At 43.0% G+C, this 24,690-nt stretch overlaps 1 protein-coding gene across 1 annotated transcript in view; it reads left to right on the top strand.

The window, feature by feature from the left end:
* The window catches only part of TBX1 (T-box transcription factor 1), a 42,966-nt gene that overhangs the window by 8,996 nt on the left and 9,280 nt on the right, over positions 1–24,690 (top strand). The gene's annotated exons all lie outside the window — the stretch shown is intronic.

Genomic DNA, 24,690 nt, shown 5'->3' with positions numbered 1-24,690 from the left:
AACCCCACAGGGAGATCATTCCCCGTGTAAACCCAGAGCCGCTGACTCCACGTCACTCCCCACTGTGACATGTCAGTCACGGGTGTTTGCACAAATCTGGCTCTTTGTTTTCATAGATGTGCCAGGCCTGCTCTACCTCACCACGGAAGTGCCCATCACTGCCCACAAACACCCGTGTGAGCTGCCCATGACACCAGCTGCAAGAGAGCAGTGTATATGTGTATAGAACGCACAGATTACACACATTACATTTATCACACGTGTTACCTATATATTACACACATTACATATATCACCAAAATTACACACATATATATGACATATACTAGCTGAAGAGCCTGGCGCTGCCCGGGCATAGTAACTAACTGTGGTTAGTTATAGCAAATTATAATTATCCTCCATCCCATAGTCCCGTGCCCATATACCCATCATACATACCCGCCATCCCATAGGCCCATTCCCATATACCCATCATACATATCCACGATCCCATAGTCCCATGCCCATATACCCATCACACATCCTCCATCTCATAGTCCCATGCCCATATACCCATCACACATCCTCCATCCCATAGTCCCGTGCCCATATACCCATCACACATCCTCCATCCCATAGTCCCGTGCCCATATACCTGTCATACATATCCTCCATCCCATAGTCCAGTGCCCATATACCAATCATACATATCCTCCATCCCATAGTCCCGTGCCCATATACCCATCACACATCCTCCATCCCATTGTCCCATGCCCATATACCTGTCATACATATCCTCCATCCCATAGTCCAGTGCCCATATACCCATCATACATATCCTCCATCCCATAGTCCAGTGCCCATATACCCATCATACATATCCTCCATCCCATAGTCCCATGCCCATATACCCATCACACATCCTCCATCCCATAGTCCCGTGCCCATATACCCATCACACATCCTCCATCCCATTGTCCCATGCCCATATACCTGTCATACATATCCTCCATCCCATAGTCCAGTGCCCATATGCCCATCATACACATCCTCCAACCCATAGTCCAGTGCCCATATACCCATCAAACATCCTCCATCCCATAGTCCAGTGCCCATATACCCAGCACACATCCTCCATCCCATAGTCAACCATTATGACATCATAGTGAGCGGCAGGGCTTGCAACCTATGATGAATCAGCGTTGCCATAGCAACCATTATGACATCATAATGAGGGGCGGGGCTTGATACACTTTTTCCCCATTATGTAGATAGGGGCAAAATTGGTGAATTGGAACGCGCAGGGTTAAAATTTCGCCTCACAACATAGCCTAGGACACTCTCGGGGTCCAGACGTGTGACTGTGCCAAATTTTGTGGCTGTAGCTGCGACGGTGCGGATGCCAATCCCGGACATACACACACACACATACATACATACATACACACACTTGAGCTTTATATATTAGATTACAATATATATTGTACACATTACATATATATTACACACACACATTACATATATATCACACATATATATTACACACATTACATATATATGACATATTATATATATTACACACATTACATATATATATTACACACATATTACATATATATTACACACATTACATATATATGACATATATATATTACACAAATTACATATATATTACACACACATATTACACACATTACATATATATCGCACATATATTACACACATTACATCTATATGACATATATATATTACACACATTACATATATATTACACACATTACATATATATCACACATATATATTACACACATTACATATATATATATATCACACATACAGTATATTACACACATTACATATGTATTACACATATTACACACATTACATATATTACACACATATTAACACACCTTACACACATTACATATATATTTCACATGTTACATATATATTACATATATATATTACACACATATTAGGTATATATTACACATATATTACATATATTACATACACATCACACACAGTACATACACATCACACATATTACACATATATTACATACACATCACACACATATTACATATATCCTACACACATATTACATATATATTACATACACATCACACATATATTACCTATATCCTACACACATATTCCATATATACTACATAGATATTACATACACAGCACACACATATTACATATAACATACATATCTCACACACACACATATATATATATATCGCGAAACGGCCGTTGTCCGGCACCTCCCTCCCCTAGCATTCCTCTAACGTCCTGCATGTCCACACATTTGATGGAAATTATGTGAAATAAAGACTCACAGTTTTTCAGCTACATCGGTGAGTGCTGCATATTTTTTCTTTTTTCGCTTCACATTGAAATATTCATGTTTTTTCATGCAAGCACCTCAATTTTTTGACTGAATTATATGCCGCAATACTTCAGATAAATAGCTCCGTCTGATAATGTGGTGGTTTGTGTGCCCTAGTATGCCGTTCATCTGTTTGCTCTTTGCTGGGATCATATATATATATATATATATATACTGTATATATATAAAACACATATATTACATATATATTACATACATAAATAAAGTAAAATTGTTAGACTGATATGGTTGGGGAGAGGATCCTGCCCTGCTTACAAACTACCGTACATGGTAATGCACAGCCCATGCAGAGCCCTGTGTTCTTATATACTACAGCAGTCCATGCAGTTCATGCACTGTGTTATTATATACTATGACAGCCATGCAGTTCACTGAATTATGATACATTACAGCAGCCATGCAGTGCACTGCACTATGTGTTAGTACATACTACAGAAGCCCATGCAGTGCACTATATATTATCATTTACTCCAACAGCCCAAACACAGCACTGTATTATTATATACTACAGCAGCCCATGCACAGCACGGCACTATGTGTTATATACTACAGCAGCCCATGCAGAGCACTGTGTTATTATATACTACAGCAGCCCATGCACCGCACTGCACTATGTGCTATATACTACAGCAACCCATGCAGAGCACTGTGTTATTATATACTAATAGAAGAAAAAATGGGCTAAAAAAGCCCTAGCCAGCTCACCAGCCACAGCCACAGCACCGAACCTCGTCTGGACCCAACGATAGTTGATAGTAGACAGAAACAAAAGAGGCGTTCCAGCTGATAAAATTTCTTGCTTTATTGAAAAATTAAAATAGTACAGCGGCTTTCTCCTCAAGAATAAATGGATGTGCAATAAGGCACTGAGACACCAGCTACGTGTTTCGACCCTACATGGGTCGAAACACGTAGCTGGTGTCTCAGTGCCTCATTGCACATCCATCTATTCTTGAGGAGAAAGCCGCTGTACTATTTTATTTTTACAATAAAGTAAGAAATTTTATCAGCTGGAACGCCCCTTTTGTTTCTGGTTATTATATACTACAGCAGCCCATGCACCGCACTGCACTATGTGTTATATACTACAGCAACCCATGCAGTCCACTGTGTTATTATATGCAAGTGTTTTCATTTAATACAGCAGTCGATGCACAGCACTGTGCTATTATATACTACACCATGCAGTGCACTACGTGTTATGTAATACAGCAGCTCATGCACAGCTCTGTTATTACATACTACAGTAGCCCATGCACTGAACTGCACTGTGTTATTATATACTACAGAAGGCCACATAGTGCACTGTTATTTTAGACTACAGCAGCCCATGCAGTGCACTATGTGTTATTATATACAACAGCAGCCCATGCAGTGCATTATGTGTTATTATATACAACAGCAGCCCATGCAGTTCACTGTTATTATATACAACAGCAGCCCATGCAGTGGACTTTTATTATATACAACAGCAGCCCATGCAGAGCACTATGTGTTATTATATACTACTATAATGAAACTAGGAAACAAAAGAGCGCAATAGGGTCTTATCTGGTGATAAATGGAATAGATATGGAAAAAGTCTACTCACCTTTTCCAGGAGAGGTATAAGCATATAGACTCGCCGTCAGCTTGCTGCACGCCCGAAGGTCCACTGCGTGACCTCCAATGCAAATCCTTAAGGATATAAAGTTATTCTCGGGCTTACTGTGCGCTGCTTGACCGGAATGAAATCACCACAATGTGAGAAATTTGACCATTTAATTCCCTACGCGTTTCAAAGTGTGAACCACTTCTTCTTCAGGGGTTGACATAAGGGGAACTGATACAGCGGCTTCTGGTTAAATACATGCAATATTTGAACTTTGGGAGTTAGTTTGAATCCATTCTGATTATTATTGTGTTTCAGGGCAAAGTGTCTGGATAACCCGTGTTGTAGGAAACCTATTTTAATGTTATGCCTGTGAGAATTAACCCTTCGATGTAGGGGTTGCGCTTATTGAAACTTTCATATTTTATATATATTTATATACCATTTTTTATATACGATTTTATACAAAAGACAATTTAATATATATACATTTTTTTATTTTTTTCCATTTTAGCAATATGTTTAGATAATTTTAGAAACATGGTATAAATCCCCCTTTCCCAAGCGTGTTTCTTCTCTAGTCCAGTATTTCTGGCTCTGGACCTTCATCTCCCCTTTTTTTCCCCTTTCTTGACGGGTTCGTTTTACATCATTCTCATGTCTTTTTGGGAGAATTTCATTCTTCCTCATCTCCTTTCCTTTTTCTTCTATAAATCCCTTTTTAAGATATCCCCTGCAAACATTAGAAGAAAAATGATTAAAATGATTATAATGATTTTAACTTTGCTCCTGCGCTATTTTAACCTCTGAACTCTGACTCTTGTTCCCTGTCACATGTGTTCTTGGCGCCAAAGTTCAAATATTGCATGTATTTAACCAGAAGCCGCTGTATCAGTTCCCCTTATGTCAACCCCTGAAGAAGAAGTGGTTCACACTTTGAAACGCGTAGGGAATTAAATGGTCAAATTTCTCACATTGTGGTGATTTCATTCCGGTCAAGCTGCGCACAGTAAGCCCGAGAATAACTTTATATCCTTAAGGATTATTATATACTACAGCAGCCCATGCAGTGCACTGCACTATGTGTTATATACTACAGCAACCCATGCAGTCAACTGTGTTATTATATACTACACCATGCAGTGTAAGTGTTTTCATTTAATACAGCAGTCGATGCACAGCACTGTGTTATTATATACTACACCATGCAGTGCACTACGTGTTATGTAATACAGCAGCTCATGCAGAGCTCTGTTATTACATACTACAGTAGCCCATGCACTGAACTGCACTGTGTTATTATATACTACAGAAGGCCACATAGTGCACTGTGTTATTTTAGACTACAGCAGCCCATGCAGTGCACTATGTGTTATTATATACAACAGCAGCCCATGCAGTGCATTATGTGTTATTATATACAACAGCAGCCCATGCAGAGCACTATGTGTTATTATATTCTACAGCAGCCCATGCAGTGCACTATGTATTATATAGTTAATGCAGTGCACTGTGTTATTATATACTATGGCAGACTATGTAGTAAGTTGTGTTCACATTATGTTTCTGCTACTTGTTTGACTTTGTTGGGACATTTGCATGAATCCCTGAAAAACGTGATTTTGATGAAACCACAGACAGAGCCATTCACTCTAAGGCTGGAGTCACACACAACGATTAAAAAATTGGTCCGATTTTTACAGTACGAAATTGCGCAAAGATTTCTTGTCCAGAGAACCGTCTGTCATCCGAATTTCCGGCGATGAACTGATTTTATTCGCATCTAAGCATCCGTTTGACATCCAATACCAATGCCTGATGCTCTTTCCTGTTGACCTGGAGGAGTCTTGCGATTTTATTGCAAGTCTCACGTGTGGTCCGTTTGTAAACCGATTTTTAATCGCACCCATAGACTTGCATTGGCGAGTCCGATCCGAAAATCGGTGACAATCGCAGCATGCTGCGATTGTCTCGGTCCGAGGAAATGTTCCGAAAAAAAAAATCGGATGATGGGAGCTGCACCATAGAATAACATTGGGACGAATGCAATGCGATTTTTTATCGCATTGCATTTGTCCGATTTTTTCGCTAGTGTGACTCCAGCCTAATGAGGCAGAGTCACTTAGTGCTCCGTATAGCCTCTGTTTCAATAGTGTCCGTTTTTTTAGACCTGAAAAAAAGATCAGTCCACCACGCTTTTGTGCATGCCTAATAAGACATACACTACCAGAACATATGCCAGACGGAGCATAAAGTGACTCTGTCTGCCTCATTATAGTGAATGGCTCTGTCAGGGTTTCCATTTGAATCCTGTTTTTTAGCAATTCATACGTAAGCCCCCATGGAGCCACAGAGGAGTAGCATAAACGTATTGTGACCCCAGACTTATGTGTTATTATCACTACTACAGGCTATGTGATACAGAATAAGCCCAAATCATCAAGACTGGCATTTTGTATTGAATCTTAATGAAGGCACCGCTAGAATAAGATGCGCTTTACTCATTAATAGGCACATTTCAAGGTGACATTTCAAGGTGTTTTACATCAGAAAACTGCAGAAAACACCTTGATGAATGGTTTCCTACGTGTTGTTATAACTGCATGTCATGCAATACATCTGCTATTATAACTGTAGGCTGTGCAGTGCAAATAGTGCAACCTGTGTTATAAGTATATACCGTTTGCTATGCAGTGCACTGCTAGTTGTTATCTGACAAACATAGCCATGTTTCTTGAGGCTGACCATAAAGATCATAGTACACAAGGCCAAGCAGTGCATCTAGTTTTTTTTAACTACCATGGAGTAGTTTGTGTTATTTTTAGTATATCTGGCCATGCAGTGCCCTGTGTGTTATTAGTATATCAGTCCATGCAGTGATCAGTGTTGTTGTTATTAGTAATACACGAGGTCATGCAGTGCTTTGTATGCTATTAGTATATCTTGCCATACAGTGCTGTGTGTGTTATTATTAGAATAATATCAGACCATGCAGTGCCATGTGTTATTATTAATACATCAGGCCATGCAGTGCTCTGTGTGTTATTAGTATATCAGGCCATGCAGTGCTCTGTGTGTTGTTATTAGTATACCAGGCCATGAAATGCTCTGTATGTTATTAGTATATCTGGCCATGCAGTGCCCTGTGTGTTATTAGTATATCAGTCCATGCAGTGATCGGTGTTGTTGTTATTAGTAATACACGAGGTCATGCAGTACTTTGTATGCTATTAGTATATCTTGCCATACAGTGCTGTGTGTGTTATTATTATAATAATATCAGACCATACAGTGCCATGTGTTATTATTAATACATCAGGCCATGCAGTGCTCTGTGTGTTGTTATTAGTAAACCAGGCTATGAAATGCTCTGTATGTTATTAGTATTTCTGGACATGCAGTGCTCTGTGTGTTATTTTTAGTTTTGTCAAGCCACGCAGTGCTCTGTATGATAATAGTGTATCAGGCAATGCAGTGCTTTGTTTTATCATTAGTGTATAAGGCCATGCAGTGCTCTGTGTATTATTAGTATAACATGCCATGCAGTGCTTTGTGTGTTAATATTAGCATAACATGCCATGCAGTGCTGTGTGTGTTATTAGTTCAGTGGGTACAGAAAGTATTCAGGCACCTAAGAATTTTTCACTCTTTGTTTCATTGCAGCCATTTGGTAAATTAAAAAAAGTCAATTTTTTCCTCATTAATGTACACTCTGCACCCCATCTTGACTGAAATAAACGGAAGTGTAGAAATTTTTGCAAATTTATTCAAAAAGAAAAACTGAAATATCACATGGTCATAAGTATTCAGACCCTTTGCTCAGACACTCATATTTAAGTCTCATGCTGTCCATTTCCTTGTGATCCTCCTTGAGATGGTTCTACTCCTTCATTGCTTCAAAAGAGCCACTAAGCTCGAAACGCGTCTGCTTACGGATCCCTGGGGAAGTTTGTGACACTTATGCTGTATGTCATAATGCTGGATTTTAAAGTTTTGCTTCAATAAATGATGGATTTTAAAGGAACAAAGAGCTGGATTATCTCTTCTACCGATGTCTATATATATGACCTCACAGCTCACGGTGCATGTCAGACCAAATGAGAATCATGAGGTCAAAGGAACTGGCCAAGGAGCTCAGAGACAGAATTGTAGCAAGGCACAGATATGGCCAAGGTTACTTAATGAATTTCTGCCGTACTCAAGGTTCCTAAGAATACAGTGGCCTCCATAATCCTTAAATGGAAGAAGTTTGGGACCACCAGAAGTCTTCCTAGACCTGGCCGTCCAACCAAACTGAGCAATCATGGGAGAAGAGCTTTGTTGAGATAGGTAAAGAAGAACCCAAAGATCACTGTGGCTGAGCTCCACAGATGCAGTAGGGAGATGGGAGAATGTTCCACAAAGTCAACTATCACTGCAGTCCTCCACCAGTCGGGCCTTTATGGCAGAGTGGCCCGACGGAAGCCTCTCCTCAGTGTAAGACATATGAAAGCCTGCATAGAGTTTGCTAAAAAAAAAAACACATGAAAGACTCCCAGACTATGAGAACTAATATTCTTTGGTCTGATGAGATGAAGATAGAACTTTTTGATGACAATTCTAAGCGGTATGTGTGGAGAAAACCAGGTACTGCTCATCACCTGCCACAATACAATCCCTACAGTGGAATATGATGGTGAATTTACCAAATGACTGCAATGAAACAAAGAGTGAAAAATGTAAAGGGGTCTGAATACTTTCTATACCCACAGTAGTTCCTTTAATATAGTATGAGTCCCTATAAAAAGTATGAGCACTGACAATATTCTCTATATACAGTATAAGCCCCACATAGCTCCCTATACAGTATGAGTCCCCATATAGTCTCTTATATACAGTATGAGACCCCAAATAGCCTCCTATATACAGTATGAGTCCCCATGTAGCCTCCTATATACAGTACGAGCCTGCACAAAGCCTCCTATATACATTATGAGCCCGCACATAGCCTCCTATATATAGTATGAGCCTGAACATAGCCTATTATACAGTATGAGCCTGCACACAGTGTCCTATATACAGTATGAGCCTGCACATAGCCTCCTGTATACAGTATGAGCCCACACATAGCTTCCTGTATACAGTGTGAGCCATTAAATAGCATCCTATATACAGTATGAGCCTGCACATAGCCTTCTACATACAGTGTGAGCCCCGTATAGCCTCCTGTATACAGTGTGAGCCCCTATATAGCCTCCTGTATTTAGTGAGAGACCCTATATAGCCTCCTGTATAGAATGTGAGCCCCTGTATAGCCTCTTAGATACAGTACGAGTCCGCACACCTCATGCACATATGAATAAAAAAAACAACACATACAGACATATTCAGCTCGCTCCCGTGCCCCTGGTGCTCTGCTGCGAGCCCCCAAGGCTCCACTTCTAGACAGGCCAGTGCGTACATACTATGTCATGACTTAATCGCGCCAGCGCCAGCTGATGACATCATCACGCTGGCACGGCAGAGGCGACGGGAGCTCCCCTGGAGCTGGGCTGCCATTCTGCATTGTCTGCTGGGCAGTGCCAAGAAACCTGCCTGTTGGGATATGTACTCTGCAGATGGTGCGCACAAAACATTATAGTGAGGGCAATCCAGCGATGGGCCCGGGCGGTAAACCAGATTGTCCTCATTACAATCCGTCTATGGGCATTGCCATGAATTTGATGAGTGAAGGTTGTGACACCCCCTGTTTCACTCCAGTTTTGCTCACTTTGTAGGAGAAAACTGAAAATGGACTGAAAAATGTTGTGATTTTCCAATCCTTTTAAACCCTTTGATGAATTGGGGCCTGTGTGTTTTTAAGGTACACCAGGCCATGCCGTGAGTACATAACATAAAATATATATAAAATAAATATGAATAAATATTATTTTCTATACTCAACTAAAAGAAAATCATAAACAGCATTTCTATATACCCCCATTCAGTGCTCTAAAATCATCTTTGCCTCATATAGTCACATCAGATAAAAAAAAATATGGCTGTTCAAATGTGGAGGCAAAAAATTGGCCACTCATTACACACTTTTAGGTCTGATCATTAGGGTGCTAACATACAGCAGGCCATGCAGTACACTATGTTATTGTGGGTACCGCAGGCTATGCAGTTCACATCATTATAGTTACTGCAGGCCATGCTGTGTACTGTGTGTTATAAGTACAGCGGGCCATGCAGTGTACTGTGTGTAATAAGTACAGCGAGCCATGCTGTGCACTGTGTGTTATATGTACAGCAGGCCATGCTGTGCACTGTGTGTTATAGGTACAGCAGGCCATGCCATGTACTGTGTATTATAGGTACAGCAGCCATGCTGTGCACTGTGTGTTATAGGTACAGCGGGTCATGCTGTGCATTGTGTGTTATAGGTACAACAGGCCATGCTCTGAACTGTGTGTTATAGGTACAGCAGGCCATGCTGTGCACTGTGTGTTATGGGTACAGGGGACCATGCAGTGTACTGTGTGTAATAAGTACAGCGAGCCATGCTGTGCACTGTGTGTTGTAGGTACAGCAGGCCATGCTGTGCACTGTGTGTTATAGGTACAGCAGGCCATGCCATGTACTGTGTATTATAGGTACAGCGGCCATGCTGTGCACTGTGTGTTATAGGTACAGCGGGTCATGCTGTGCATTGTGTGTTATAGGTACAACAGGCCATGCTCTGAACTGTGTGTTCTAGGTACAGCAGGCCATGCTGTGCACTGTGTGTTATAGGTACAGCGGGCCATGCTGTGCACTGTGTGTTATAGGTACAGCAGGCCATGCTGTGCACTGTGTGTTATAGGTACAGCGGGCCATTCTGTGCACTGTGTTTTATAGGTACAGCGGGCTATGCTATGTACTGTGTGTTATAGGTACAGCGAGCCATGCTCTGTACTGTGTGTTATAGGTACAGCGGGCCATCCTGTGCACTGTGTGTTATAGGCCCAGCGAGCCATGCTGTGTACTATGTGTTAAAGGTACAGCAGGCCATGCTGTGCACTGTGTGTTATAGGTACAGCGGGCCATTCTGTGCACTGTGTATTATAGGTACAGTGGGCTATGCTATGTACTGTGTGTTATAGGTACAGCGAGCCATGCTCTGTACTGTGTGTTATAGGTACAGCGGGCCATGCTGTGTACTGTGTGTTAAAGGTACAGCAGGCAATGCTGTGCACAGTGTGTTATATGTACAGCGGGCCATGCTGTTTACTGTGTGTTAAAGGTACAGCAGGCAATGCTGTGCACTGTGTGTTATAGGTACAGCGGGACATGCTGTGTACTGTGTGTTATAGGTACAGCGGGCCATGCTGTGTGTACAGGAGGGACAGGACTGTAGTCGTGACCTGAATTACTGCAACATCTATGTCCAGTCCTTCCCCTACAGAAAACTGTACTCTTCTCTTCAGCGTACCTGCCTCTCCAAATTCTGCTTCCCCCGGGCACTTCCAAGGCAATGACGGTCCCTCTTCCAGGAGACCTCCAGCAATGGAGACACAGTCCAAGTTAACTTTATCATTCTCTTTACTGTATACTTCACACATTACATCCACAGTTGGTACATTGTGACATTAACTTGTTTCCTCATCTCTCCCTTTCTGGCTGTCGCTTCTGTGCAGTACACGCCCGGACTGGACTGTCCTAGACTGCTCCCCAGTTCCTTCCTGGCCTGACCTCGCCATGATGACAATTCCTTCTGACTGTTCCGCCCCAGACTCGAAATCATCAGTCACCAGGTTTGGTGGCCTCTGGTAAAGCATCCGGCCCGTCTGTACCGATCTCGTCGAACCTCCAACTTTCTTCATCTCTTCAGTCTAACCGACTTCTACCCTAAAAGCATCTGCCCAGGCGATGAGTCACCACATCTTTCCTTTCCTGTTCTGGCCCACTGCTACGATGCACAGTGGCCGTGAATAATGTGGGCTACAGCGCTTTAACGTTACGTGACTGCCGAGCTGTCTGGGCATATAGCCCATATGGACACTTTGGCACCCTGGCCCCGTCTGACCTAACTTCCTAGAAACTTCCCTCTTACTACCTGGCAGCTCCTCCTACACTTAACCCTCTATAAACATCCTACCAACAATACCTAACAGTGCCCACTAGTATGCCCCCATCTAGTGGCCCTTAAAGGAACTACATCTACCCTTATCTAAAAACCAGGAGAAGCAAAAGAGCATGCAGTCACTTAATTATAAAAAATATATCAAAATTCTTTATTAAATACCAATAGTACAGTACAAATCACAATGACGTGCTCATAAGTAAGTGTGGGCAATAGATCCCAAGAAGTAACCCCTCAACCTCCCCCAGATGAAAAACCCGGCAAGTGACACAATTTGAAATATAGCACATACCCTATCATATATCATAGTACCATGTCAGTTTCCAAAAAGACTGAATCATTGTAATTAAATGGCTAGATAAGATTTCAGTGCTGCCTGCTATTGAGGGCATGGTAGAGGTATACCATAAAAAATGTGCCCACAGAGGTTGCAGGGAAAGCCATATGGCAACTTACCAGGGAGGGGAGAGAGAGGAGAACTCAGCTGTGGAACCCCCGACGCGCGTTTCGCGACGTCCCCCGCCGCTTTGTCAAGGAGAAGGCTGAGTTCTCCTCTCCCCTCCATGGTAAGTTGCCATATGGCTTTCCCTGCAACCTCTGTGGGCACATTTTTTATGGTATACCTCTACCATGCCCTCAATAGCAGGCAGCACTGAAATCTTATCTGGCCATTTAATTACAATGATTCAGTCTTTTTGGAAACTGACATGGTACTATGATATATGATAAGGTATGTGCTATATTTCAAATTGTGTCACTTGCCGGGTTTTTCATCTGGGGGAGGTTGAGGGGTTACTTCTTGGGATCTATTGCCCACACTTACTTATGAGCACGTCTTTGTGATTTGTACTGTACTATTGGTATTCAATAAAGAATTTTGATATATTTTTTATAATTAAGTGACTGCATGCTCTTTTGCTTCTCCTGGTTTTTATATCAGTTTTTGAGCTTATGCATATGGTGTTGGAGCAGGGTTGTCCCTTGTCTCCACACCATTTTTTCATCTATGGGATTATTGTTGCCATCTACCCTTATCTATAGGAACTATGTACTAAAGTGCCCTCCTATAATGTCAGTAAAAGAATGCACTTTACTTACCCTAAACTATACATGAACATCAGTCACATTATATTATGTAATATTATACTAAAGGAGCACAAAATAATATAATACAGTTCTGTACAGAATGGTAACACATATATACATGTGGCAGTACCATAAAATATGAGCGATAATACATATTTCTATGTAGCTGGACCGCAGGCATTTATCATAGACATTATCAGCAAATGAAAGACAATTAGGAGGGAAGCACGAAGGTGATTATATCTCACCCCCTTACATGTGCATTATGTTATGGGTACAGGGGGCCATGCTGTGCAGTGTGTTATAGGTACAGCGGGCCATGCTGTGTATTGTGTGTTATAGGTACAGCGGGCCATGCTGTGCACTGTGTGTTATAGGTACAGCGGGCCATGCTGTGTATTGTGTGTTATAGGTACAGCGGGCCATGCTGTATATTGTGTGTTATAGGTACAGCGGGCCATGCTGTGCACTATTTGTTATAGGTACAGCAGGCCATGCTGTGTATTGTGTGTTATAGGTACAGCGGGCCATGCTGTGCACTGTGTGTTATAGGTACAGCGGGCCATGCTGTGTACAGTGTGTTATAGGTACAGCGAGCCATGCTCTGTACTGTGTGTTATAGGTACAGCGGGCCATGCTGTGTACAGTGTGTTATAGGTACAGCGAGCCATGCTCTGTACTGTGTGTTATAGGTACAGCGGGCCATGCTGTGCACTGTGTGTTATAGGTACAGCGGGCCATGCTGTGTATTGTGTGTTATAGGTACAGTGGGCCATGCTGTGCACTGTGTGTTATAGGTACAGCGGGACATGCTGTGTACTGTGTGTTATAGGTACAGTGGGCCATGCTGTGTATTGTGTGTTATAGGTACAGCGGGCCATGCTGTGTATTGTGTGTTATAGGTACAGTGGGCCATGCTGTGTATTGTGTTTTATAGGTACAGCGGGCCATGCTGTATATTGTGTGTTATAGCTACAGAGGGCCATGCTGTGTATTGTGTGGTGTGTTATAGGTACAGCGGGCCATGCTGTGCACTGTGTGTTATAGGTACAGCGGGCCATGCTGTATATTGTGTGTTATAGGTACAGTGGACCATGCTGTTTGTTATAGGTAGAGCAGGCCATGCTGTGTATTGTGTGTTATACAGTAGGTACAGTGGGCCATGTTGTGCATTGTGTGTTATAGGTACAGTGGGCCATGCTGTATATTGTGTGTTATTGGTACAGCGGGCCATGCTGTGTATTGTGTGTTATAGGTACAGCGGGCCATGCTGTGCACTGTGTGTTATAGGTACAGCAGGCCATGCTGTATATTGTGTGTTATAGGTATAGTGGGCCATGCTGTGTATTGTGTGTTATAGGTACAGTGGGCCATACTGTGTATTGTGTGTTATAGGTACAGCGGGCCATGCTGTATATTGTGTGTTATAGGTACAGCGGGCCATGCTGTGTATTGTGTGTTATAGGTACAGCGGGCCATACTGTATATTGTGTGTTATAGGTACAGCTGGCCATGCTGTATATTGTGTGTTATAGGTACAGCGGGCCATGCTGTGCACTGTGTGTTATAAGTACAGCGGGCCATGCTGTGTATTGTGTGTTATAGGTACATTGGGCCATGCTGTGCACTGTTTCTTATAGGTACAGCAGGCCATGCTGTGTATTGTGTGTTATAGGTACAGCGGGCCATGCTGTGTATTGTGTGTTATACAGTTGTGGCCAAAAGTATTGACACCCCTGCAGTTCTGTCAGATAATACTCATTTTCTTCCTGAAAATGATTGCAAACACAAATTCTTTGGTATTATTATCTTCATTTAATTTGTCTTAAATGAAAAAACACAAAAAGAATTGTCCTAAAGCCAAATTGGATATAATTCCACACCAAACATAAAAAAGAGGGTGGACAAAAGTATTGGCCATGTTCGAAAAATCATGTGATGCTTCTCTAATTTGTGTAACTAACAGCACCTGTAACTTACCTGTGGCACCTGTGGTAACAGGTGTTGGCAATAACTAAATCAGACTTGCAGTCTGTTGACATTGATTAAAGTTGACCCAACCTCTGTCCTGTGTCCTTGTGTGTATCACATTGAGCATGGAGAAGAGAAAGAAGACCAAAGAACTGTCTGAGGACTTGAGAAACCAAATTGTGAGGAAGCATGAGCAATCTCAAGGCTACAAGTCCATCTCCAAAGACCTGAATGTTCCTGTGTCTACAGTACGCAGTGTCATCAAAAAGTGTAAAGCCCATGGCACTGTGGCTAACCTCCCTAGATGTGGATGGAAAAGAAAAATTGACAAGAGATTTCAAAGCAAAATTGTGCGGATGTTGGATAAAGAACCTCGACTAACATCCAAACAAGTTCAAGCTGCTCTGCAGTCCGACAACAATGTTAACCCGTACTATCCGTCGGCGTCTGAATGAAAAGGGACTGTATGGTAGGAGACCCAGGAAGACCCCACTTCTTACCCCGAGACATAAAAAAGCCAGGCTGGAGTTTGCCAAAACTTACCTGAAAAAGCCTAAAATATTTTTGAAGAATGTTCTCTGGTCAGATGAGACAAAAGTAGAGCTTTTTGGGCAAAGGCATTAGCATAGAGTTTACAGGATTAAAAAAGAGGCATTCAAAGAAAAGAACCCGGTCCCTACAGTCAAACATGGCGGAGGTTCCCTGATGTTTTGGGGTTGCTTTGCTGCCCCTGGCACTGGACTGCTTGACCATGTGCATGGCATTATGAAGTCTGAAGACTACCAACAAATTTTGCAGCATAATATTGGGCCCAGTGTGAGAAAGCTGGCTCTCCCTCAGAGGTCATGGGTCTTCCAGCAGGACAATGACCCAAAGCACACTTCAAAAAGCACTAGAAAATGGTTTGAGAGAAAGCACTGGAGACTTTTAAGGTGGCCAGCAATGAGTCCAGACCTGAATCCCATAGAACACCCGTGGAGAGATCTAAAAATGGCAGATTGGAGAAGGCTCCCTTCAAATATCAGGGACCTGGAGCAGTTTGCCAAAGAAGAATGGTCTAAAATTCCAGCAGAGCATTGTAAGAAACTCATTGATGTTTACCGGAAGCGGTTGGTCGCAGTTATTTTGGCTAAAGGTTGTGCAACCAAGTATTAGGCTGAGGGTGCCAATACTTTTGTCTGGCCCATTTTTGGAGTTTTCTGTGAAATGATCAATGTTTTGCTTTTTGCTTCATTCTCTATTGTGTATTTTCATTTAAGACAAATTAAATGAAGATAATACCAAAGAATTTGTGTTTGCAATCATTTTCAGGAAGAAACTGAGCATTATCTGACAGAATTGCAGGGGTGTCAATACGTTTGGCCACAACTGTAGGTACAGTGGGCCATGCTGTGTATTGTGTGTTATAGGTACAGCGGGCCATGCTGTGCACTGTGTGTTACAGGTACAGCGGGCCATGCTGTGCACTGTTTGTTATAGGTACAGTGGACCATGCTGTGCACTGTGTGTTATAGGTACAGCGGGCCATGCTGTGCACTGTGTGTTATAGGTACAGTGGGCCATGCTCTGTACTGTGTGTTATAGGTACAGCGGGCCATGCTGTGCACTGTGTGCTATAGGTACAGTGGGCCATGCTGTATATTTTGTGTTATAGGTACAGCGAGTCATGCTGTGTATTGTGTGTTATGGATACAGCGGGCCATGCTGTGCTCTCTGTTATAGATACAGGGGGCCATGCTGTGCACTGTGTGTTATAGGTACAGCAGGCCATGCTGTGTATTGTGTGTTATAGGTACAGCGGGCCATATTGTGTATTGTGTGTTATAGGTATAGCAGGCCATGCTGTGTATTGTGTGCTATAGGTACAGTGGGCCATGCTGTATATTTTGTGTTATAGGTACAGCGAGTCATGCTGTGTATTGTGTGTTATAGGTACAGTGGGCCATGATGTGTATTGTGTGTTATAGATACAGCGGGCCATGCTGTGCTCTCTGTTATAGATACAGGGGGCCATGCTGTGTATTGTGTGTTATAGGTACAGCGGGCCATATTGTGTATTGTGTGTTATAGGTATAGCAGGCCATGCTGTGTATTGTGTGCTATAGGTACAGTGGGCCATGCTGTGTATTGTGTGTTATAGGTACAGCGGGTCATGCTGTGTATTGTGTGTTATAGGTACAGCGGGCCGGATGTGTATTGTGTGTTATAGGTACAGTGGGCCATGCTGTGTATTGTGTGTTGTGGATACAGCGGGCCATGCTATGTATTGTGTGTTATAGATACAGGGGGCCATGCTGTGCACTGTGTGTTATAGGTACAGCGGGCCATGCTGTGTATTGTGTGTTATAGGTACAGTGGGCCATGCTGTGTATTGTGTGCTATAGGTACAGTGGGCCATGCTGTGTATTGTGTGTTATAGGTACAGCGGGCCATGCTGTATATTGTGTGTTATAGGTACAGCAGGCCATGATGTGTATTGTGTGCTATAGGTACAGTGGGCCATGCTGTGTATTGTGTGTTATAGGTACAGTGGGCCATGCTGTGTATTTTGTGTTATAGATACAGCGTGCCATGGTGTGCACTGTGTAATAGGTACAGGGGGCCATGCTGTGTATTGTGTGTTATAGATACAGCGGGCCATACTGTGCACTGTGTTATAGGTACAGGGGGCCATGCTGTGCACTGTGTGTCATAGGTACAGCGGGCCATGCTGTATATTGTGTGTTATAGGTACAGTGGGCCATGCTGTGTATTGTGTGTTATAGGTACAGCGGGCCATGCTGTGCACTGTGTTATAGGTACAGGGGCCATGCTGTGCACTGTGTGTCATAGGTACAGCGGGCGATGCTGTATATTGTGTGTTATAGGTACAGTGGGCCATGCTGTGTATTGTGTGTTATAGGTACAGCGGGCCATGCTGTGTATTGTGTGTTATAGATACAGCGGGCCATGCTGTGCGCTGTGTGTTATAGGTACAGCAGGCCATGCTGTGTATTGTGTATTATAGGTACAGTGGGCCATGCTGTATATTGTGTGTTATAGGTACAGTGGGCCATGCTGTGTATTGTGTGTTATAGGTAAAGTGGGCCATGCTGTGTACTGTGTGTTACAGGTACAGGGGGCCATGCTGTGCACTGTGTGTTATAGGTACAGCGGGCCATGCTGTATATTGTGTGTTATAGGTACAGTGGGCCATGCTGTGTATTGTGTGTTATAGGTACAGTGGGCCATGCTGTGTACTGTGTGTTATAGGTACAGGGGGCCATGCTGTGCACTGTGTGTTATAGGTACAGCAGGCCATGCTGTGTATTGTGTATTATAGGTACAGCGGGCCATGCTGTGTATTGTGTGTTATAGGTACAGCGGGTCGTGCTGTATATTGTGTGTTATAGGTACAGCGGGCCATGCTGTGTATTGTGTGTTATAGCTACAGTGGGCCATGCTGTGTATTGTGTGTTATAGGTACAGTGGGCCATGCTGTGTATTGTGTGTTATAGGTACAGTGGGCCATGCTGTGTATTGTGTGTTATAGGAACAGTGGGCCGTGCTGTGTATTTTGTGTAATAGATACAGCGGGTCATGCTGTGCACTGTGTGTTATAGGTACAGGGGGCCATGCTGTGCACTGTGTTATAGGTACAGGGGGCCATGCTGTGCATTGTGTGTTATAGGTACAGCGGGCCATGCTGTGTATTGTGTGTTATAGGTACAGTGGGCCATGCTGTGTATTGTGTGTTATAGGTACAGTGGGCCATGCTGTATATTGTGTGTTATAGGTACAGTGGGCCATGCTGTGTATTGTGTGTTATAGGTACAGTGGGCCATGCTGTGTACTGTGTGTTATAGGTACAGGGGGCCATGCTGTGCACTGTGTGTTATAGGTACAGCAGGCCATGCTGTGTATTGTGTGTTATAGGTACAGTGGGCCATGCTGTATATTGTGAGTTATAGGTACAGTGGGCCATGCTGTGTATTGTGTGTTATCGGTACATTGGGCCATGCTGTGTATTGTGTGTTATAGGTACAGCGGACCATGCTGTATATAACATTATAGGTACAGCGGGCCATGCTGTGTATTGTGTGTTATAGATACAGTGGGCCATACTGTGTATTGTGTGTTATAGGTACAGTGGGCCATGCTCTGTATTGTGTGTTATAGGTACAGCGGGCCATGCTGTATATTGTGAGTTATAGGTACAGTGAGCCATGCTGTGTATTGTGTTATAGGTACAGCGGGCCATGCTGTATATTGTGTGTTATAGGTACAGTGGACCATGCTATGTACTGTGTGTTATAGGTACAGCGGGCCATGCTGTATATTGTGTGTTATAGGTACAGCGGGCCATGCTGTGTATTGTGTGCTATAGGTACAGTGGGCCATGCTGTGTATTGTGTGTTATAGGTACAGTGGGCCATGCTGTGTACTGTGTGTTATAGGTACAGCGGGCCATGCTGTATATTGTGTGTTATAGGTACAGCGGGCCATGCTGTGTATTGTGTGTTATCGGTACAGTGGGCCATGCTGTGTATTGTGTGTTATAGGTACAGTGGGCCATGCTGTGCACTGTTATAGGTGCAGGGGGCCATGCTATGTACTGTGTGTTATAGGTACAACGGGCCATGCTGTGTATTGTGTGTTATAGATACAGCGGGCCATGCTGTGCACTGTGTTATAGGTACAGGGGGCCATGCTGTGCACTGTGTGTTATAGATACAGCGGGCCATGCTGTGCATTGTGTGTTATAGGTACAGTGGGCCATGCTGTGTATTGTGTGTTATAGGTTCAGTGGGCCATGCTGTATATTGTGTGTTATAGGTACAGTGGGCCATGCTGTATATTGTGTCTTATAGGTACAGTGGGCCATGCTGTGTACTGTGTGTTATAGGTACAGCGGGCCATGCTGTATATTGTGTGTTATAGGTACAGCGGGCCATGCTGTGTATTGTGTGTTATAGGTACAGCGGGCCATGCTGTGCACTGTGTTATAGGTACAGCGGGCCATGCTGTGCATTGTGTGTTATAGGTACAGCGGGCCATGCTGTGTATTGTGTGTTATAGGTACAGGGGGCCATGCTGTGCACTGTGTGTTATAGGTACAGCGGGCCATGCTGTATATTGTGAGTTATAGGTACAGCGGGCCATGCTGTGTATTGTGTGCTATAGGTATAGCGGGCCATGCTGTGTATTGTGTGCTATAGGTACAGTGGGCCATACTGTGTATTGTGTGTTATAGGTACAGTGGGCCATGCTCTGTATTGTGTGTTATAGGTACAGCGGGCCATGCTGTATATTGTGAGTTATAGGTACAGTGAGCCATGCTGTGTATTGTGTTATAGGTACAGCGGGCCATGCTGTATATTGTGTGTTATAGGTACAGTGGACCATGCTATGTACTGTGTGTTATAGGTACAGCGGGCCATGCTGTATATTGTGTGTTATAGGTACAGCGGGCCATGCTGTGTATTGTGTGCTATAGGTACAGTGGGCCATGCTGTGTATTGTGTGTTATAGATACAGTGGGCCATACTGTGTATTGTGTGTTATAGGTACAGTGGGCCATGCTCTGTATTGTGTGTTATAGGTACAGCGGGCCATGCTGTGTATTGTGAGTTATAGGTACAGTGAGCCATGCTGTGTATTGTGTTATAGGTACAGCGGGCCATGCTGTATATTGTGTGTTATAGGTACAGCGGGCCATGCTGTGTATTGTGTGTTATCGGTACAGTGGGCCATGCTGTGTATTGTGTGTTATAGGTACAATGGGCCATGCTGTGCACTGTTATAGGTGCAGGGGGCCATGCTATGTACTGTGTGTTATAGGTACAGTGGGCCATGCTGTGCATTGTGTGTTATAGGTACAACGGGCCATGCTGTGTATTGTGTGTTATAGATACAGCGGGCCATGCTGTGCACTGTTATAGGTACAGGGGGCCATGCTATGTACTGTGTGTTATAGGTACAGTGGACCATGCTGTGCATTGTGTGTTATAGGTACAACGGGCCATGCTGTGTATTGTGTGTTATAGATACAGCAGGCCATGCTGTGCACTGTGTGATAGGTACAGGGGGCCATGCTGTGCACTGTGTGTTATAGGTACAACGGGCCATGCTGTGTATTGTGTGTTATAGATACAGCAGGCCATGCTGTGCACTGTGTTATAGGTACAGGGGGCCATGCTGTGCACTGTGTGTTATAGATACAGGGGGCCATGCTGTGCACTGTGTGTTATAGGTACAGCGGGCCATGCTGTGTATTGTGTGTTATAGGTACAGCGGGCCATGCTGTATATTGTGTGTTATAGGTACAGTGAGCCATGCTGTGTATTGTGTTATAGGTACAGCGGGCCATGCTGTATATTGTGTGTTATAGGTACAGTGGGCCATGCTGTGTACTGTGTGTTATACGTACAGCGGGCCATGCTGTGTATTGTGTGCTATAGGTACAGTGGGCCATGCTGTGTATTGTGTGTTATAGGTACAGCGGGCCATGCTGTGTATTGTGTGTTATAGGTACAGCGGGCCATACTGTATATAACATTATAGGTACAGCGGGCCATGCTGTATATTGTGTATTATAGGTACAGCGGGCCATGCTGTGCACTGTGTGTTATAGGTACAGCAGGCCATGCTGTGCACTGTGTGTTATAGGTACAGTGGGCCATGCTGTGTGTTGTGTGTTATAGGTACAGTGGGCCATGCTGTGTATTGTGTGTTATAGGTACAGCGAGCCATGCTGAGTATTGTGTGTTATAGGTACACCAGGCCATGCTGTGTACTGTGTGTTATAGGTACAGCAGGCCATGCTGTGCACTGTGTGTTATAGGTACAGCGGGCCATGCTGTGCACTGTGTGTTATAGGTACAGCAGGCCATGCTGTGTACTGTGTGTTATAGGTACAGCAGGCCATCCTGTGCACTGTGTGTTATAGGTACAGCAGACCGTGATGTGCACTGTGTGTTATAGGTCCAGGGGGCCATGCTGTGCACTGTGTGTTATAGCAGATCATGTAGTGCACACTATATTGTTATGGATACAGCAAGACGTGTGGTACAAATTATATTGGTTCTTATTATGATAATGCATAGTAGTGCATCATGTATTATTACAATTATATCGGGTCTTGCCATGCACAGTGTATTATTATAATACAGAGAGCCATGAAGTACACAGTGTATTATTGTGGGTATAGAAGGCTATGCAGTGTACAGTGAATCATTATAGGCACAGGAGGCATTACAGTACACAGTGTCATGCAGTGAAAAGTGTATTCTTATGAGTAAAATACACCATACATTGCACTGTTGTTATTATAAGTATATCAGACCTTGCTGTGCACTGTGTATTATTATGAGTGCAGCAGGCCATGCAGTATAAAGTGTATAATTATGGGTGACGCAGGCCATGATGTGCACTGTGTATTATGTGCGCAGAAGGCCATGCAGTGTATTATTATGAGTGCAGCAGGCCATGCAGAGCACAGTTTTGTTATGGTTATGGCATGCTTGGCAGTATACAGTGTATTATGATGGGTACAGTGGGCCATGCAGTGCACTGTTTATTATTATGGGTACAGTGGGCTATGCAGTGCACTGTTTATTATTATGGGTACAGTGGGCTATGCAGTGCACTCTTTATTATTATGGGTTCAGTTAGCCATGCTTGCATTATGTTTTATTATGGGTGCAGCAGGCCATGCAGGGTACAGTTTAATATTATGAGTGCAGTAAACCATGCAATGTACAGCGTATTGTTATTATGGCTACAGCAGGTCCTGCAGTGCACTGTATTTTATTATGTATACAGCAGGCCATGCATTTTACCTTATTATGGTACAGCAGGCAGGCCATGCAGTGCACTTTCTTATTATGGAGCAGTTGGCCATGGATTGCTCTGTATTTTATTATGGGTGTAGCAAGCCATGCAGTGATCTATGTATTATTATTATGGGTATAGCAAGTCATGTATTGAACTTTGTTATTATGGTACAGCAGGTCATGCAGTGCACTGTGTATTATTATGGGTACAGGGGGCAATGCAGTGCATGCACATCATCACATACCGACTGACACAAGGAGAAGGAAGCAGTAGTCCCAGTGCTCTTGTGAGCTTGGCATTTTCCTGATGACCCGGGACAGCTGCTCTGTCTCTCTTTCCCCCTCTCACTGCCTCTCTCCTGGTTTCTATCACTTTGACCTCTAAGTCTGAAACTGTCACAGAAAAGGCTTAAAGTTTGTTTTTCAACCCATTCCGGAAACTCACAATCACATACTTTATCCACGGATTTACTTAAATAAAGAGAATGCCCTGCCTTGTCTCAGATGAATCAGATAAATACACTTGTGATTTAGCCAGTGATTTGTCTTAGGGTGGTTTCACTTTGCGTTTAGGCACCCATTCAGTGGCCCGTTAGGGCTTATGTCCGAACCCCTCGCAAAATGGGATTCAGACGTATGCGCCGACGGGCCACAGACAATAATGGTGCTGGCAGAGCGAACATGCATTCTGTCGTGCATCATTTTTGGGCTTGTACGCCTACTGGAGACAGACACGCAGATGCAAATGTACTACGTCTGAGTGTCCTCCTCCAGTAAGCTTACACACTCGAAAATTATGCACAGCACAGCGCACATTTGCTCTGCCAGCACCATTATACTCTATGGCCCCGTCAGCGTATACATCCAAATCCCATTTTGTGGGGTGATTTGTGGATGTTCGATCATAAACCCCAATGGAGCCACCGAATGAGTGCCTGAACGCAATGTGAATGCACCCTTAGCTGCTCCGCTGGTGACCCATTATTGTAGTTTGCCATATTCTTACAAGTACATGTTACAGAACCTCTTAGTGAATAGGTGTTTGATGGCTTTAAGTCTGTGGAGAAGAATTATATGTTAATTTACAGACCGTAATAGTTGATTGTTGCTTTTTTAACTTTTAGATTTTTAAGCCTGTTGTATGACTAGAACAAAGTTTCATCTCTGTAGACAGCTTCTCTATTCAGCAATACGGTAGACAATTATATATTGTGCTAAGTGCTACCTAGATATTGATCCTGGTGCAGTATATCTTCCCTTAAGCAAAGTCTATTGGCAGAAAAATAATCCCATACATTTCTTTATTTCTTCAGTATTATTATACATGCTATAAAAAGTTCACATGAAGCAAGTGATTAAAAAGCATGTGATTATCATAGATTTGTGTTATTAAAATGTAGCATTTAATTAAATATATAGGGATGAAGGAAGATGCTGGACTAATTCCGCAGAATAATATATATTAATATAACTAGTAATATCTGCACACGTATTTAGAGCACAAGGTTGAAAACTATTTAATCTACTTTAAATTTTTTATTTCATTTTTATCTTATTTTGTAATGTGAATTGTTGTTGATTAAAGATTACAATCTTTATGTTTACGGTAATTCTATTTAGTTATAGATGAAAATACATATTAATATGTATTTGAGGCTTACCTTAGATTTGTATCTGTGTGCATCAAACCCTTACCTTTTCCAAATTCTATATTGTAGCTTAAACTTTTTTTTTACAATATATCGTAAAT

The sequence above is a fragment of the Dendrobates tinctorius genome, unplaced genomic scaffold, assembly GCF_039654945.1.
Source record: "Dendrobates tinctorius isolate UK_male_01 unplaced genomic scaffold, ASM3965494v1 ptg000265l, whole genome shotgun sequence".
Taxonomy (NCBI): Eukaryota; Metazoa; Chordata; class Amphibia; order Anura; family Dendrobatidae; genus Dendrobates; species Dendrobates tinctorius.
Note: the sequence above shows the minus strand (reverse complement) of the source record. Positions and strands in the feature narration are given on the sequence as shown.